This window comes from Pan paniscus, chromosome 14 (genome assembly GCF_029289425.2).
Source record: "Pan paniscus chromosome 14, NHGRI_mPanPan1-v2.0_pri, whole genome shotgun sequence".
NCBI lineage: Eukaryota > Metazoa > Chordata > Mammalia > Primates > Hominidae > Pan > Pan paniscus.
Window position 1 is genome coordinate 10,021,525 of NC_073263.2, and position 21,861 is coordinate 10,043,385.

Below are 21,861 nucleotides of genomic sequence, written 5' to 3' on the forward strand. Positions count from 1 at the left end.
AAATTACACCAAATATATATAATATAATTTGCATAAAATATCAAAAGTACACCCAATATATATTATATACTGTACATAAAATATCAAAATGTACAGTAAATATATTTCATATATTGTACATTTAATATTAACTAAAAGTACACCAAATACATTTTACATACTGTAAATAAAATAGCAAAAATTACAGTAAGTATATATTATCTACTGTACATAAAATATCAAAAAGTACACCAAAAATGTGTTATATATACTGTAAATAAACTATCAAAATCTTCAGTAATTATATTTAATATACTGTTCATAAAATATCAAAAATTACACCAAATGTATATTATACATTCTAAATAAAATTTCAAAAATGACAGTAAATATATATTACACTCTTTGTAAAATATCAAAAACTACACCAAATATATATTATATAATTTACATAAAATATCAAAAGTACGCCAAATATATATTATATACTGTACATAAAATATCAAAAAGTACAGTAAATATATTTCATATATTGTACATATAATATTAACTAAAAGTACACCAAATACATTTTACATACTGTAAATAATATATCAAAAATTACAGTAAGTATATATTATCTACTGTACATAAAATATCAAAAAGTACACCAAATATGTGTTATATATACTGTAAATAAACTATCAAAATCTTCAGTAATTATATTTAATATACTGTTCATAAAATATCAAAAATTACACCAAATGTATATTATACACTCTAAATAAAATATCAAAAAGACAGTAAATATATATTACACTCTTTGTAAAATATCAAAAACTACACCAAATACATATTATATAATTTACATGAAATATCAAAAGTACACCAAATATATATTATCTACTGTATATAAAATATCAAAAAGTACAGTAAATATATTTCATATATTGTACATATAATATTAACTAAAAGTACACCAAATACATTTTACATACTATAAATAAAATATAAAAAATTACAGTAAGTATATATTATCTACTGTACATAAATTATCAAAAAGTACAGTAAATATATTTCATATATTGTACATATAATATTAACTAAAAGTACACCAAATACATTTTACATACTGTAAATAAAATATCAAAAATTACAGTAAGCGTATATTATCTACTGTACATAAAATATCAAAAAGTACACCAAATATGTGTTATATATACTGTAAATAAACTATCAAAATCTTCAGTAATTATATTTAATATACTGTACATAAAATATCAAAAATTACACCAAATGTATATTATACACTCTAAATAAAATATCAAAAAGGACAGTAAATATATATTACACTCTTTGTAAAATATCAAAAACTACACCAAATATATATTATATAATTTACATAAAATATCAAAAGTACACCAAATATATATTATATACTCTACATAAAATATCAAAAAGTACAGTAAATATATTTCATATATTGTACATATAATATTAACTAAAAGTACACCAAATACATTTTACATACTGTAAATAAAATATCAAAAATTACAGTAAGTATATATTATCTACTGTACATAAAATATCAAAAAGTACACCAAATATGTGTTATATATACTGTAAATAAACTATCAAAATCTTCAGTAATTATATTTAATACTGTACATAAAATATCAAAAATTACAGCAAATGTATATTATACACTCTAAATATCAAAAAGACAGTAAATATATATTACACTCTAAGTAAAATATCAAAATCTACACCAAATATATATTATATAATTTACATAAAATATCAAAAGTACACCAAATATATATTATATACTGTACATAAAATATGAAAAAGTAAAGTAAATATATTTCATATATTGTACATATAATATTTACTAAAAGTACACCAAATACATTTTACGTACTGTAAATAAAATATCAAAAATTACAGTAAGTATATATTATCTACTGTACATAAAATATCAAAAAGTACACCAAATATGTGTTATATATACTGTAAATAAACTATCAAAATCTTCAGTAATTATATTTAATATACTGTACATAAAATATCAAAAATTACACCAAATGTATATTATACACTCTAAATAAAATATCAAAAAGGACAGTAAATATATATTACACTCTTTGTAAAATATCAAAAACTACACCAAATATATATTATATAATTTACATAAAATATCAAAAGTACACCAAATATATAATATACTCTACATAAAATATCAAAAAGTACAGTAAATATATTTCATATATTGTACCTATAATATTAACTAAAAGTACACCAAATACATTTTACATACTGTAAAAAAAATTTCAAAAATTACAGTAAGTATATATAATCTACTGTACATAAAATATCAAAAAGTACACCAAATATGTGTTGTATATACTGTAAATAAACTATCAAAATCTTCAGTAATTATATTTAATATACTGTACATAAAATATCAAAAATTACAGCAAATGTATATTATACACTCTAAATAAAATATCAAAAAGGACAGTAAATATATATTACACTCTATGTAAAATATAAAAAACTACACCAAATATATATTATATAATTTACATAAAATATCAAAAGTACACCAAATATATATTATATACTGTACATAAAATATCAAAAAGTACAGTAAATATATTTCATATATTGTACATACAATATTAACTAAAAGTACACCAAATACATTTTACATATTGTAAATAAAATATCAAAAATTACAGTAAGTATATATAATCTACTGTACATAAAATATCAAAAAGTACACCAAATATGTGTTATATATACTGTAAATAAACTATCAATATTTTCAGTAATTATATTTAATATACTGTTCATAAATTATCAAAAATTACACCAAATGTATATTATACACACTAAATAAAATATCAAATAGGACAGTAAATATATATTACACTCTATGTAAAATATCAAAAACTACACCAAATATATATTATATAATTTACATAAAATATCAAAAGTACACCAAATATATATTATATACTGTACATAAAATATCAAAAAGTACAGTAAATATATTTCATATATTCTACATATAATATTAACTAAAAGCACACCAAATACATTTTACATACTGTAAATAAAATATAAAAAATTACAGTAAGTATATATTATCTACTGTACATAAAATATCAAAAAGTACTCCAAATATGTGTTATATATACTGTAAATAAACTATCAAATTCTTCAGTAATTATATTGAATATACTGAACATAACACATCAAAAATTACACCAAATGTATATTATACACTCTAAATAAAATATCAAAAAGGACAGTAAAATATATTACTCTCTATGTAAAATATCAAAAACTACACCAAATATATATTATCTAACTTACATAAAATATCAAAAGTACACAAATATATGTTATATACTGTACATAAAATATCAAAAAGTACAGTAAATATATTTCATATATTGTACATATAATATTAACTAAAATACACCAAATACATTTTGCATACTGTAAATAAAATATCAAAAATTACAGTAAGTATATATTATCTACTGTACATAAAATATCAAAAAGTACACCAAATATGTGTTATGTATACTGTAAATAAACTATCAAAACCTTCAGTAATTATATTTAATATACTGTACATAAAATATCAAAAATTACACCAAATGTATATTATACACTCTAAATAAGGTATCAAAAAGGACAGTAAATATATATTACACTCTTTGTAAAATATCAAAAACTACACCAAATATATATTATATAATTTACATAAAATATCAAGAGTACGCCAAATATATATTATATACTGTACATAATATATCAAAAAGTACAGTAAATATATTTCATATATTGTACATATAATATTAACTAAAAGTACACCAAATACATTTTACATACTGTAAATAATATATCAAAAGTTACAGTAAGTATATATTATCTACTGTACATAAAATATCAAAAAGTACAACAAATATGTGTTATATATACTGTAAATAAACTATCAAAATCTTCAGTAATTATATTTAATATACTGTTCATAAAATATCAAAAATTACACCAAATGTATATTATACACTGTAAATAAAATATCAAAAAGACAGTAAATATATATTACACTCTTTGTAAAATATCAAAAACTACCCCAAATATATATTATATACTTTACATAAAATATCAAAAGTACGCCAAATATATATTATATACTGTACATAATATATCAAAAAGTACAGTAAATATATTTCATATATTGTACATATAATATTAACTAAAAGTACACCAAATACATTTTACATACTGTAAATAAAATATAAAAAATTACAGTAAGTATATATTATCTACTGTACATAAATTATCAAAAAGTACAGTAAATATATTTCATATATTGTACATATAATATTAACTAAAAGTACACCAAATACATTTTATATACTGTAAATAAAATATAAAAAATTTCAGTAAGTATATATTATCTACTATACATAAAATATAAAAAGGTACACCAAATATGTTATATATACTGTAAATAAACTATCAAAATCTTCAGTAATTATATTTAATATACTGTTCATAAAATATCAAAAATTACACGAAATGTATATTATACACTCTAAATAAAATATCAAAAAGGACAGTAAATATATATTACACTCTATGTAAAATATCAAAAACTACACCAAATATATATTATATAATTTACATAAAATATCAAAAGTACACCAAATATATATTATCTACTGTACATAAAATATCAAAAAGTACAGTAAATATATTTCATATATTGTACATATAATATTAACTAAAAGTACACCAAATACATTTTACATACTGTAAATAAAATATAAAAACTTACAGTAAGTATATATTATCTACTGTACAAAAAATATCAAAAAGTACACGAAATATGTGATATATATACTGTAAATAAACTAACAAAATCTTCAGTAATTATATTTAATATACTGTTCATAAAATATCAAAAATTACACCAAATGTATATTAAACACTCTAAAGAAAATATCAAAAAGGACAGTAAATATATATTACACTCTATGTAAAATATCAAAAACTACACCAAATATATATTATATAATTTACATAAAATATCAAAAGTACACCAAATATATATTATATACTGCACATAAAATATCAAAGAGTACAGTAAATATATTTCATATATTGTACATATAATATTAACTAAAAGTACAACAAAAACATTTTACATACTGTAAATAAAATATCAAAAATTACAGTAAGTTTATATTATCTACTGTACATAAAGTATCAAAAAGTACACCAAATATGTGTTATATATACTGTAAATAAACTATCAAAATCTTCAGTAATTATATTTAATATATTGTACATAAAATATCAAAAATTACACCAAATGTATATTATACACTCTAAATAAAATATCAAAAAGGACAGTAAATATATATTACACTCTACGTAAAATATCAAAAACTACACCAAGTATATATTATATAATTTACATAAAATATCAAAAGTACACCAAATATATATTATATACTGTACATAAAATATCAAAAAGTAAAGTAAATATATTTCATATATTGTACATATAATATTAACTAAAAGTACACCAAATACATTTTACATACTGTAAATAAAATATCAAAAATTACAGTAAGTATATACTATCTACTGTACATAAAATATCAAAAAGTACACCAAATATGTGTTCTATATACTGTAAATAAACTATCAAAATCTTCAGTAATTATATTGAATATACTGTACATAAAATATCAAAAATTACACCAAATGTATATTATACACTCTAAATAAAATATCAAAAAGACAGTAAATATATATTACACCCTATGTAAAATATCAAAAACTACACCAAATATATATTATATAATTTACATAAAATATCAAAAGTACACCAAATATATATTATATACTGTACATAAAATATCAAAAAGTACAGTAAATATACTTCATATATTGTATATATAATATTAACTAAAAGTACACCAAATACATTTTACATACTGTAAATAAAATATCAAAAATTACAGTAAGTATATATTATCTACTGTACATAAAGTATCAAAAAGTACACCAAATATGTGTTGTATATACTGTAAATAAACTATCAAAAACTTCAGTAATTATATTTAATATACAGTACATACAATATCAAAAATTACACCAAATGTATATTATACACTCTAAATAAAATATCAAAAAGGACAGTAAATATATATTACACCCTATGTAAAATATCAAAAACTACACCTAATATATATTATATAATTTACATAAAATATCAATAGTACACCAAATATATATTATATACTGTTCATAAAATATCAAAAAGTACAGTAAATATATTTCATATATTGTACATATAATATTAACTAAAAGTACACCAAATACATTTTACATACTGTAAATAAAATATCAAATTTACACTAAGAATATATTATCAACTGTACATAAAGTATCAAAAAGTACACCAAATATGTGTTATATATACTGTAAATAAACTATCAAAATCTTCAGTAATTATATTTAATATACTGTACATAAAACATCAAAAATTACACCAAATGTATATTATACACTCTAAATAAAATATCAAAAAGGACAGTAAATATATATTACACTCTATGTAAAATATCAAAAACTACACCAAATATATATTATATAATTTACATAAAATATCAAAAGTACACCAAATATATATTATATACTGTACATAAAATATCAAAAAGTACAGTAAATATATTTCATATATTGTACATATAATATTAACTAAAAGTACACCAAATACATTTTACATACTGTAATTAAAATATCAAAAATTTCAGTAAGTATATATTATCTACTGTACATAAAATATCAAAAAGTACACCAAATATGTGTTATATATACTGTAAATAAACTATCAAAATCTTCAGTAATTATATTTAATATACTGTAGATAAAATATCAAAAATTACACCAAATGTATATTATACACTCTAAATAAAATATCAAAAAGACAGTAAATATATATTACACTCTATGTAAAAGTATCAAAAACTACACCAAATATATATTATATAATTTACATAAAATATCAAAAGTACACCAAATATATATTATATACTGTACATAAAATATCAAAAAGTACAGTAAATCTATTTCATATATTGTATATATAATATTAACTAAAAGTACACCAAATACATTTTACATACTGTAAATAAAATATCAAAAATTACAGTAAGTATATATTATCTACTGTACATAAAATATCAAAAAGTATACCAAATATGTGTTGTATATACTGTAAATAAACTATCAAAATCTTCAGTAATTATATTTAATATACAGTACATAAAATATCAAAAATTACACCAAATGTATATTATACACTCTAAATAAAATATCAAAAAGGACAGTAAATATATATTACACTCCATGTAAAATATCAAAAACTACACCTAATATATATTATATAATTTACATAAAATATCAAAAGTACACCAAATATATATTATATACTGTTCATAAAATATCAAAAAGTATAGTAAATATATTTCATATATTGTACATATAATATTAACTAAAAGTACACCATATACATTTTACATACTGTAAATAAAATATCAAATTTACTCTAAGAATATATTATCTACTGTACATAAAATATCAAAAAGTACACCAAATATGTGTTATATATACTGTAAATAAGCTGTCAAAATCTTCAGTAATTATATTTAATATACTGTACATAAAACATCAAAAATTACACCAAATGTATATTATACACTGTAAATGAAATATCAAAAAGGACAGTAAATATATATTACACTCTATGTAAAATATCAAAAACTACACCAAATATATATTATATAATTTACATAAAATATCAAAAGTACACCAAATATATATTATATAATGTACATAAAATATCAAAAAGTACAGTAAATATATTTCATATATTGTACATATAATATTAACTAAAAGTACACCAAATACATTTTACATACTGTAAATAAAATATCAAATTTACAGTAAGTATATATTATCTACTGTACATAAAATATCAAAATGTACAACAAATATGTGTTATATATACTGTAAATAAACTATCAAAATCTTCAGTAATTATATTTAATATACTGTACATAAAATATCAAAAATTACACCAAATGTATATTATACACTCTAAATAAAATATCAAAAAGGACAGTAAATATATATTACACTCTATGTAAAATATCAAAAACTACACCAAATATATATTATATAATTTACATAAAATATCAAAAGTACACCAAATATATAATATACTGTACATAAAATATCAAAAAGTACAGTAAATATATTTCATATATTGTACCTATAATATTAACTAAAAGTACACCAAATACATTTTACATACTGTAAATAAAATATCAAAAATTACAGTAAGTATATATTATCTACTGTACATAAAATATCAAAAAGTATACCAAATATGTGTTATATATACTGTAAATAAACTACCAAAATCTTCAGTAATTATATTTAATATACTGTATATAAAACATCAAAAATTACACCAAATGTATATTATACACTCTAAATAAAATATGAAAAAGGACAGTAAATATATATTACACTCTATGTAAAATATCAAAAACTACACCAACTATATATTATATAATTTACATAAAATATCAAAAGTACACCATATATATATTATATACTGTACATAAAATATCAAAAAGTACAGTAAATATATTTCATATATTGTACATATAATATTAACTAAAAGTACACCAAATACATTTTACATACTGTAAATAAAATATCAAAAATTACAGTAAGTATATATTATCTACTGTACATAAATTATCAAAAAGTACACGAAATAGGTGTTATATATACTGTAAATAAACTATCAAAATCTTCAGTAATTATATTTAAAATACTGTACATAAAATATCAAAAATTACACCAAATGTATATTATACACTCTAAATAAAATATCAAAAAGGAAAGTAAATATATATTACACCCTATGTAAAGTATCAAAAACTACACCAAATATATATTATATAATTTACATAAAATATCAAAAGTACACCAAATATATATTATATACTGTACATAAAATATCAAAAAGTAAAGTAAATATATTTCATATATTGTACATATAATATTAACTAAAAGTACACCAAATACATTTTACATACTGTAAATAAATTATAAAAAATTACAGTAAGTATATATTATCTACTGTACATAAAATATCAAAAAGTACACCAAATATGTGTTATATATACTGTAAATAAACTATCATAATCTTCAGTAATTATATTTAATATACTGTACATAAAATATCAAAAATTACACCAACTGTATATTATACACTCTAAATAAAATATCAAAAAGGACAGTAAATATATATTACACTCTATGTAAAATATCAAAAACTACACCAAATACATATTATATAATTTACATAAAATATCAAAAGTACATCAAATATATATTATATACTGTACATAAAATATCAAAAAGTACAGTAAATATATTTCATATATTGTACATATAATATTAACTAAAATTACACCAAATACATTTTACATACTGTAAATAAAATATCAAATTTACACTAAGAATATATTATCAACTGTACATAAAGTATCAAAAAGTACACCAAATATGTGTTATATATACTGTAAATAAACTATCAAAATCTTCAGTAATTATATTTAATATACTGTACATAAAACATCAAAAATTACACCAAATGTATATTATACACTCTAAATAAAATATCAAAAAGGACAGTAAATATATATTACACTCTATGTAAAATATCAAAAACTACACCAACTATATATTATATAATTTACATAAAATATCAAAAGTACACCAAATATATATTATATACTCTACATAAAATATCAAAAAGTACAGTAAATATATTTCATATATTGTACATATAATATTAACTAAAAGTACACCAAATACATTTTACATACTGTAAATAAAATATCAAAAATTACAGTAAGTATATATTATCTACTGTACATAAATTATCAAAAAGTACACCAAATATGTGTTATATATACTGTAAATAAACTATCAAAATCTTCAGTAATTATATTTAAAATACTGTACATAAAATATCAAAAATTACACCAAATGTATATTATACACTCTAAATAAAACATCAAAAAGGACAGTAAATATATATTACACCCTATGTAAAGTATCAAAAACTACACCAAATATATATTATATAATTTACATAAAATATCAAAAGTACACCAAATATATATTATATACTGTACATAAAATATCAAAAAGTAAAGTAAATATATTTCCTATATTGTACATATAATATTAACTAAAAGTACACCAAATACATTTTACATACTGTAAATAAAATATCAAAAATTACAGTAAGTATATATTATCTACTGTACATAAAATATCAAAAAGTACACCAAATATGTGTTATATATACTGTAAATAAACTATCAAAATCTTCACTAATTATATTTAATATACTGTACATAAAACATCAAAAATTACACCAAATGTATATTATACACTCTAAATAAAATATCAAAAAGGACAGTAAATATATATTATACACTATGTAAAATATCAAAAACTACACCAAATATATATTATATAATTTATATAAACTATCAAAAGTACACCAAATATATATTATATACTGTACATAAAATATCAAAAAGTACAGTAAATATATTTCATATATTGTACATATAATATTATCTAAAAGTACACCAAATACATTTTACATACTGTAAAAAAAATTTCAAATATTACAGTAAGTATATATTATCTACTGTACATAAAATATCAAAAAGTACAACAAATATGTGTTGTATATACTGTAAATAAACTATCAAAATCATCAGTAATTATATTTAATATACTGTACATAAAATATTAAAAATTACACCAAATGTATATTATACACTCTAAATAAAATATCAAAAAGGACACTAAATATATATTACACTCTACGTAAAATATCAAAAACTACACCAAATATATATTATATAATTTACATAAAATATCAAAAGTACACCAAATATATATTATATACTGTACATAAAATATCAAAAAGTACAGTAAATATATTTCATATATTGTACCTATAATATTAACTAAAAGTACACCAAATACATTTTACATACTGTAAATAAAATATCAAATTTACAGTAAGTATATATTATCTACTGTACATAAAATATCAAAAAGTACACCAAATATGTGTTATATATACTGTAAATAAACTATCAAAATCTTCAGTAATTATATTGAATATACTGTACATAAAATATCAAAAATTACACCAAATGTATATTATACACTCTAAATAAAATATCAAAAAGGACAGTAAATATATATTACACTCTATGTAAAATATCAAAAACTACACCAAATATATATTATATAATTTACATAAAATATCAAAAGTACACCAAATATATATTATATACTGTACATAAAATATCAAAATGTAAAGTAAATATATTTCATATATTGTACATATAATATTAACTAAAAGTACACCAAATACATTTTACATACTGTAAATAAAATATCAAAAATTACAGTAAGTATATATTATCTACTGTACATAAAATATCAAAAAGTACACCAAATATGTGTTATATATACTGTAAATAAACTATCAAAATCTTCAGTAATTATATTTAATATACTGTATATAAAATATCAAAAATTACACCAAATGTATATTATACACTCTAAATAAAATATCAAAAAGGACAGTAAAAATATATTACACTCTATGTAAAATATCAAAAACTACACCAAATATATATTATATAATTTACATAAAATATCAAAAGTACACCAAATATATATTATATACAGTACATAAAATATCAAAAAGTACAGTAAATATATTTCATATATTGTACATATAATATTAACTAAAAGTACGACAAATACATTTTACATACTGTAAATAAATTATCAAATATTACAGTAAGTATATATTATCTACTGTACATAAAATATCAAAAAGTACACCAAATATGTGTTATATATACTGTAAATAAACTATCAAAATCTTCATTAATTATATTGAATATACTGTACATAAAATATCAAAAATTACACCAAATGTATATTATACACTATAAATAAAATATCAAAAAGGACAGTAAATATATATTACACCCTATGTAAAATATCAAAAACTGCACCAAATATATATTATATAATTTACATAAAATATCAAAAGTACACCAAATATATATTATATACTTTACATAAAATATCAAAAAGTAAAGTAAATATATTTCATGTATTGTATATATAATATTAACTAAAAGTACACCAAATACATTTTACATACTGTAAATAAAATATCAAAAATTACAGTAAGTATATATTATCTACTGTACATAAAATATCAAAAAGTACACCAATTATATGTTATATATACTGTAAATAAACTATCAAAATCTTCAGTAATTATATTTACTATACTGTACATAAAATATCAAAAATTACACCAAATGTATATTATACACTCTAAATAAAATATCAAAAAGGACAGTAAATATATATTACACTCTATGTAAAATATCAAAAACTACACCAAATATATATTATATAATTTACATAAAATATCAAAAGTACACCAAATATATATTATATACTGTACATAAAATATCAAAAAGTAAAGTAAATATATTTCATATATTGTACATATAATATTAACTAAAAGTACACCAAATACATTTTACATACTGTAAATAAAATATCAAAAATTACAGTAAGTGTATATTATCTACTGTACATAAAATATCAAAAAGTACACCAAATATGTGTTATATATACTGTAAATAAACTATCAAAATCTTCAGTAATTATATTTAATATACTGTACGTAAAATATCAAAAATTACACCAAATGTATATTATACACTCTAAATAAAATATCAAAAAGACAGCAAATATATATTACACTCTTTGTAAAATATCAAAAACTACACCAAATATATATTATATAATTTACATAAAATATCAAAAGTACACCAAATATTTATTATATACTGTACATAAAATATCAAAAAGTACAGTAAATATATTTCATATATTGTATATATAATATTAACTAAAAGTACACCAAATACATTTTACATACTGTAAATAAAATATCAAAAATTACAGTAAGTATATATTATCTACTGTACATAAAGTATCAAAAAGTACACCAAATATGTGTTGTATATACTGTAAATAAACTATCAAAATCTTCAGTAATTATATTTAATATACAGTACATAAAATATCAAAAATTACACCAAATGTATATTATACACTCTAAATAAAATATCAAAAAGGACAGTAAATATATATTACACTCTATGTAAAATATCAAAAACTACACCAAATATATATTATATAATTTACATAAAATATCAAAAGTACACCAAATATATAATATACTGTACATAAAATATCAAAAAGTATAGTAAATATATTTCATATATTGTACCTATAATATTAACTAAAAGTACACCAAATACATTTTACATACTGTAAATAAAATATCAAAAATTACAGTAAGTATATATTATCTACTGTACATAAAATATCAAAAAGTACACCAAATATGTGTTGTATATACTGTAAATAAACTATCAAAATCTTCAGTAATTATATTTAATGTACAGTACATAAAATATCAAAAATTACACCAAATGTATATTATACACTCTAAATAAAATATCAAAAAGGACAGTAAATATATATTACACTCTATGTAAAATATCAAAAACTACACCAAATATATATTATATAATTTACATAAAATATCAAAGGTACACCAAATATATATTATATACTGTACATAAAATATCAAAATGTAAAGTAAATATATTTCATATATTGTACATATAATATTAACTAAAAGTACACCAAATACATTTTACATACTGTAAATAAAATATCAAAAATTACAGTAAGTATATATTATCTACTGTACATAAAATATCAAAAAGTACACCAAATATGTGTTATATATACTGTAAATAAACTATCAAAATCTTCAGTAATTATATTTAATATACTGTATATAAAATATCAAAAATTACACCAAATGTATATTATACACTCTAAATAAAATATCAAAAAGGACAGTAAAAATATATTACACTCTATGTAAAATATCAAAAACTACACCAAATATATATTATATAATTTACATAAAATATCAAAAGTACACCAAATATATATTATATACAGTACATAAAATATCAAAAAGTACAGTAAATATATTTCATATATTGTACATATAATATTAACTAAAAGTACGACAAATACATTTTACATACTGTAAATAAATTATCAAATATTACAGTAAGTATATATTATCTACTGTACATAAAATATCAAAAAGTACACCAAATATGTGTTATATATACTGTAAATAAACTATCAAAATCTTCATTAATTATATTGAATATACTGTACATAAAATATCAAAAATTACACCAAATGTATATTATACACTATAAATAAAATATCAAAAAGGACAGTAAATATATATTACACCCTATGTAAAATATCAAAAACTGCACCAAATATATATTATATAATTTACATAAAATATCAAAAGTACACCAAATATATATTATATACTTTACATAAAATATCAAAAAGTAAAGTAAATATATTTCATGTATTGTATATATAATATTAACTAAAAGTACACCAAATACATTTTACATACTGTAAATAAAATATCAAAAATTACAGTAAGTATATATTATCTACTGTACATAAAATATCAAAAAGTACACCAATTATATGTTATATATACTGTAAATAAACTATCAAAATCTTCAGTAATTATATTTACTATACTGTACATAAAATATCAAAAATTACACCAAATGTATATTATACACTCTAAATAAAATATCAAAAAGGACAGTAAATATATATTACACTCTATGTAAAATATCAAAAACTACACCAAATATATATTATATAATTTACATAAAATATCAAAAGTACACCAAATATATATTATATACTGTACATAAAATATCAAAAAGTAAAGTAAATATATTTCATATATTGTACATATAATATTAACTAAAAGTACACCAAATACATTTTACATACTGTAAATAAAATATCAAAAATTACAGTAAGTGTATATTATCTACTGTACATAAAATATCAAAAAGTACACCAAATATGTGTTATATATACTGTAAATAAACTATCAAAATCTTCAGTAATTATATTTAATATACTGTACGTAAAATATCAAAAATTACACCAAATGTATATTATACACTCTAAATAAAATATCAAAAAGACAGTAAATATATATTACACTCTTTGTAAAATATCAAAAACTACACCAAATATATATTATATAATTTACATAAAATATCAAAAGTACACCAAATATTTATTATATACTGTACATAAAATATCAAAAAGTACAGTAAATATATTTCATATATTGTATATATAATATTAACTAAAAGTACACCAAATACATTTTACATACTGTAAATAAAATATCAAAAATTACAGTAAGTATATATTATCTACTGTACATAAAGTATCAAAAAGTACACCAAATATGTGTTGTATATACTGTAAATAAACTATCAAAATCTTCAGTAATTATATTTAATATACAGTACATAAAATATCAAAAATTACACCAAATGTATATTATACACTCTAAATAAAATATCAAGAAGGACAGTAAATATATATTACACTCTATGTAAAATATCAAAAACTACACCTAATATATATTATATAATTTACATAAAATATCAAAAGTACACCAAATATATATTATATACTGTTCATAAAATATCAAAAAGTACAGTAAATATATTTCATATATTGTACATATAATATTAACTAAAATACACCAAATACATTTTACATACTGTAAATAAAATATCAAATTTACAGTAAGTATATATTATCTACTGTACATAAAATATGAAAAAGTAAAACAAATATGTGTTATATATACTGTAAATAAACTATCAAAATCTTCAGTAATTATATTTAATATACTGTACATAAAATATCAAAAATTACACCAAATGTATATTATACACTCTAAATAAAATATCAAAAAGGACAGTAAATATATATTACACTCTATGTAAAATATCAAAAACTACACCAAATATATATTATATAATTTACATAAAATATCAAAAGTACACCAAATATATAATATACTGTACATAAAATATCAAAAAGTATAGTAAATATATTTCATATATTGTACCTATAATATTAACTAAAAGTACACCAAATACATTTTACATACTGTAAATAAAATATCAAAAATTACAGTAAGTATATATTATCTACTGTACATAAAATATCAAAAAGTACACCAAATATGTGTTGTATATACTGTAAATAAACTATCAAAACCTTCAGTAATTATATTTAATGTACAGTACATAAAATATCAAAAATTACACCAAATGTATATTATACACTCTAAATAAAATATCAAAAAGGACAGTAAATATATATTACACTCTATGTAAAATATCAAAAACTACACCTAATATATATTATATAATTTACATAAAATATCAAAAGTACACCAAATATATATTATATACTGTTCATAAAATATCAAAAAGTACAGTAAATATATTTCATATATTGTACATATAATATTAACTAAAAGTACACCAAATACATTTTACATACTGTAAATAAAATATCAAATTTACACTAAGAATATATTATCTACTGTACATAAAATATCAAAAAGTACACCAAATATGTGTTATATATACTGTAAATAAACTATCAAAATCTTCAGTAATTATATTTAATATACTGCACATAAAACATCAAAAATTACACCAAATGTATATTATACACTGTAAATAAAATATCAAAAAGGACAGTAAATATAAATTATACTCTATGTAAAATATCAAAAACTACACCAAATATATATTATATAATTTACATAAACTATCAAAAGTACAAGAAATATATATTATATACTGTATATAAAATATCAAAAATTACAGTAAATATATTTCATATATTGTACATATAATATCTAAAAGTACACCAAATACATTTTACATACTGTAAAAAAAATTTCAAAATTACAGTAAGTATATATTATCTACTGTACATAAAATATCAAAAAGTACACCAAATATGTGTTGTATATACTGTAAATAAACTATCAAAATCTTCAGTAATTATATTTAATATACTGTACATAAAATATAAAAAATTACACCAAATGTATATTATACACTCTAAATAAAATATCAAAAACGACACTAAATATATATTACACTCTATGTAAAATATCAAAAACTACACCAAATATTTATTATATAATTTACATAAAATATCAAAAGTACACCAAATATATATTATATACTGTACATAAAATATCAAAAAGTACAGTAAATATATTTCATATATTGTACATATAATATTAACTAAAAGTACACCAAACACATTTTACATACTGTAAATAAAATATAAAATTTACAGTAAGTATATATTATCTACTGTACATAAAATATCAACAAGTACAACAAATATGTGTTATATATACTGTAAATAAACTATCAAAATCTTCAGTAATTATATTTAATATACTGTACATAAAATATCAAAAATTACACCAAATGTACATTATACACTCTAAATAAAATATCAAAAAGGACAGTAAATATATATTACACTCTATGTAAAATATCAAAAACTACACCAAATATATAGTATATAATTTACATAAAATATCAAAAGTACACCAAATATATAATATACTCTACATAAAATATCAAAAGGTACAGTAAATATATTTCATATATTGTACCTATAATATTAACTAAAAGTACACAAAATACACTTTACATACTGTAAAAAAAATTTCAAAAATTACAGTAAGTATATATAATCTACTGTACATAAAATATCAAAAAGTACACCAAATTTGGGTTGTATATACTGTAAATAAACTATCAAAATCTTCAGTAATTATATTTAATATACTGTACATAAAATATCAAAAATTACACCAAATGTATATTATACACTCTAAATAAAATATCAAAAAGGACAGTAAATATATATTACACTCTTTGTAAAATATCAAAAACTACACCAAATATATATTATATAATTTACATAAAATATCAAAAGTACGCCAAATATATATTATGTACTCTACATAATATATCAAAAACTACAGTAAATATATTTCATATATTGTACATATAATATTAACTAAAACTACACCAAATACATTTTACATACTGTAAATAATATATCAAAAATTACAGTAAGTATATATTATCTACTGTACACAAAATATCAAAAAGTATACCAAATATGTGCTATATATACTGTAAATAAACTATCAAAACCTTCAGTAATTATATTTAATATACTGTTCATAAAATATCAAAAATTACACCAAATGTATATTATACACTCTAAATAAAATATCAAAAAGACAGTAAATATATATTACACTCTATGCAAAATATCAAAAACTACACCAAATACATATTATATAATTTACATGAAATATCAAAAGTACACCAAATATATATTATCTACTGTATATAAAATATCAAAAAGTACAGTAAATATATTTCATATATTGTACATATAATATTAACTAAAAGTACACCAAATACATTTTACATAGTGTAAATAAAATATAAATAATTACAGTAAGTATATATTATCTACTGTATATAAATTATCAAAAAGTACAGTAAATATATTTCATATATTGTACATATAATATTAACTAAAAGTACACCAAATACATTTTACATACTGTAAATAAAATATAAAAAATTGCAGTAAGTATATATTATCTACTCTACATAAAATATCAAAAGGTACACCAAATATGTGTTATATATACTGTAAATAAACTATCAAAATCTTCAGTAATTATATTTAATATACTGTTCATAAAATATCAAAAATTACACCAAATGTATATTATACACTCTAAATAAAATATCAAAAAGGACAGTAAATATATATTACACTCTATGTAAAATATCAAAAACTACACCAAATATATATTATATAATTTACATAAAATATCAAAAGTACACCAAATATATATTATATACTGTACATAAAATATCAAAAAGTACAGTAAATATATTTCATATATTGTACATATAATATTAACTAAAAGTACACCAAATATATTTTACATACCGTAAATAAAATATAAAAAATTACAGTAAGTATATGTTATCTACTGTACAAAAAGTATCAAAAAGTACACCAAATATGTGTTATATATACTGTAAATAAACTATCAAATCCTTCAGTAATTATATTTAATATACTGTTCATAAAATATCAAAAATTACACCAAATGAATATTAAACACTCTAAATAAATTATCAAAAAGGACAGTAAATATATATTACACTCTATGTAAAATATCAAAAACTACACCAACTATATATTATATAATTTACATAAAATATCAAAAGTACACGAAATATATATTATCTACTGTACATAAAATATCAAAAATTTCAGTAAATATATTTCATATATTGTACATATAATATTAACTAAAAGTACACCAAATACATTTTACATAGTGTAAATAAAATATCAAAAATTACAGTAAGTTTATATTATCTACTGTACATAAAATATCAAAAAGTACACCAAATATGTGTTATATATACTGTAAATAAACTATCAAAATCTTCAGTAATTATATTTAATATACTGTTCATAAAATCTCAAAAATTACACCAAATGTATATTACACACTCTAAATAAAATATCAAAAACGACAGTAAATATATATTACACTCTATGTATAATATCAAAAACTACACCAAATATATATTATATAATTTGAATAAAATATCAAAAGTACACCCAATATATATTATATACTGTACATAAAATATCAAAAAGTACAGTAAATATATTTCATATATTGTACATTTAATATTAACTAAAAGTACACCAAATACATTTTACATAGTGTAAATAAAATATCAAAAATTACAGTAAGTATATATTATCTACTGTACATAAAATATCAAAAAGTACACCAAATATGTGTTATATATACTGTAAGTAAACTATCAAAACCTTCGGTAATTATATTTAATATACTGTACATAAAATATCAAAAATTACACAAAATGTATATTATACACTCTAAATAAAATATATAAAAGGACAGTAAATATATATTACACTCTATGTAAAATATCAAAAACTACACCAACTATATATAATATAATTTACATAAAATATCAAAAGTACACCAAATATATATTATATACTGTACATAAAATATCAAAAAGTACAGTAAATATATTTCATATATTGTACATATAATATTAACTAAAAGTAAAACAAATACATTTTACATACTGTAAATAAAATATCAAAAATTACAGTAAGTAGATATTATCTACTGTACATAAAATATCAAAAAGTACACCAAATATGTGTTATATATACTGTAAATAAACTATCAAAATCTTCAGTAATTATATTTAATATACTGTTCATAAAATATCAGTAATTACACCAAACGTATTTTATACACTCTAAATAAAATATCAAAAATACAGTAAATATATATTACACTCTATGTAAAATATCAAAAACTACACCAAATATATATTATATAATTTACATAAAATATCAAAAGTACACCAAATATATATTATATACTGTACATAAAATATCAAAAATACAGTAAATATATTTCATATATTATACATATAATATTAACTAAAAGTACACCAAATACATTTTACATACTGTAAATAAAATATCAAAAATTACAGTAAGTATATATTATCTACTGTACATAAAATTTCAAAAAGTACACCAAATATATGTTATATATATTCTGTAAATAAACTATCAAAATCTTCAGTAATTATATTTAATATACTGTACATAAAATATAAAAAATTACACCAAATGTATATTATGCACTCTAAATAAAGTACCAAAAAGGACAGAAAATATATATTACACTCTATGTAAAATATCAAAAACTACACCAAATATATATTATATAATTTATATAAAATATCAAAGGTACACCAAATATATATTATATACTGTACATAAAATATCAAAAAGTACAGTAAATATATTTCTTATATTGTACATATAATATTAACTAAAAGTACAACAAATACATTTTACATACTGTAAATAAAATATCAAAAATTACAGTAAGTATATATTATCTACTGTACATAAAATATCAAAAAGTACTCCAAATATGTGTTACATATACTGTAAATAAACTATAAAAATCTTCAGTAATTATATTTAATATACTGTTCATAAAATATCAGTAATTACACCAAATGTATTTTTTACACTCTACATAAAATATCAAAAAGGACAGTAAATATATATTACACTCTATGTAAAATATCAAAAACTACACCAAATATATATTACATAATTTACATAAAATATCAAAAGTACACCAAATATATATTATATACTGTACATAAAATATCAAAAATTTCAGTAAATATATTTCCTATATTGTACATATAATATTAACTAAAAGTACACCAAATACATTTTACATACTGTAAATAAAATATCAAAAATTACAGTAAGTATATATTATCTACTGTACATAAAATATCAAAAAGTACACCAAATATGTGTTATATATACTGTAAATAAACTATCAAAATCTTCAGTAATTATATTTAATGTACTGTACATAAAATATCAAAAATTACACAAAATGTATATTATACACTCTAAATAAAATATATAAAAGACAGTAAATATATATTACACTCTATGTAAAATATCAAAAACTAC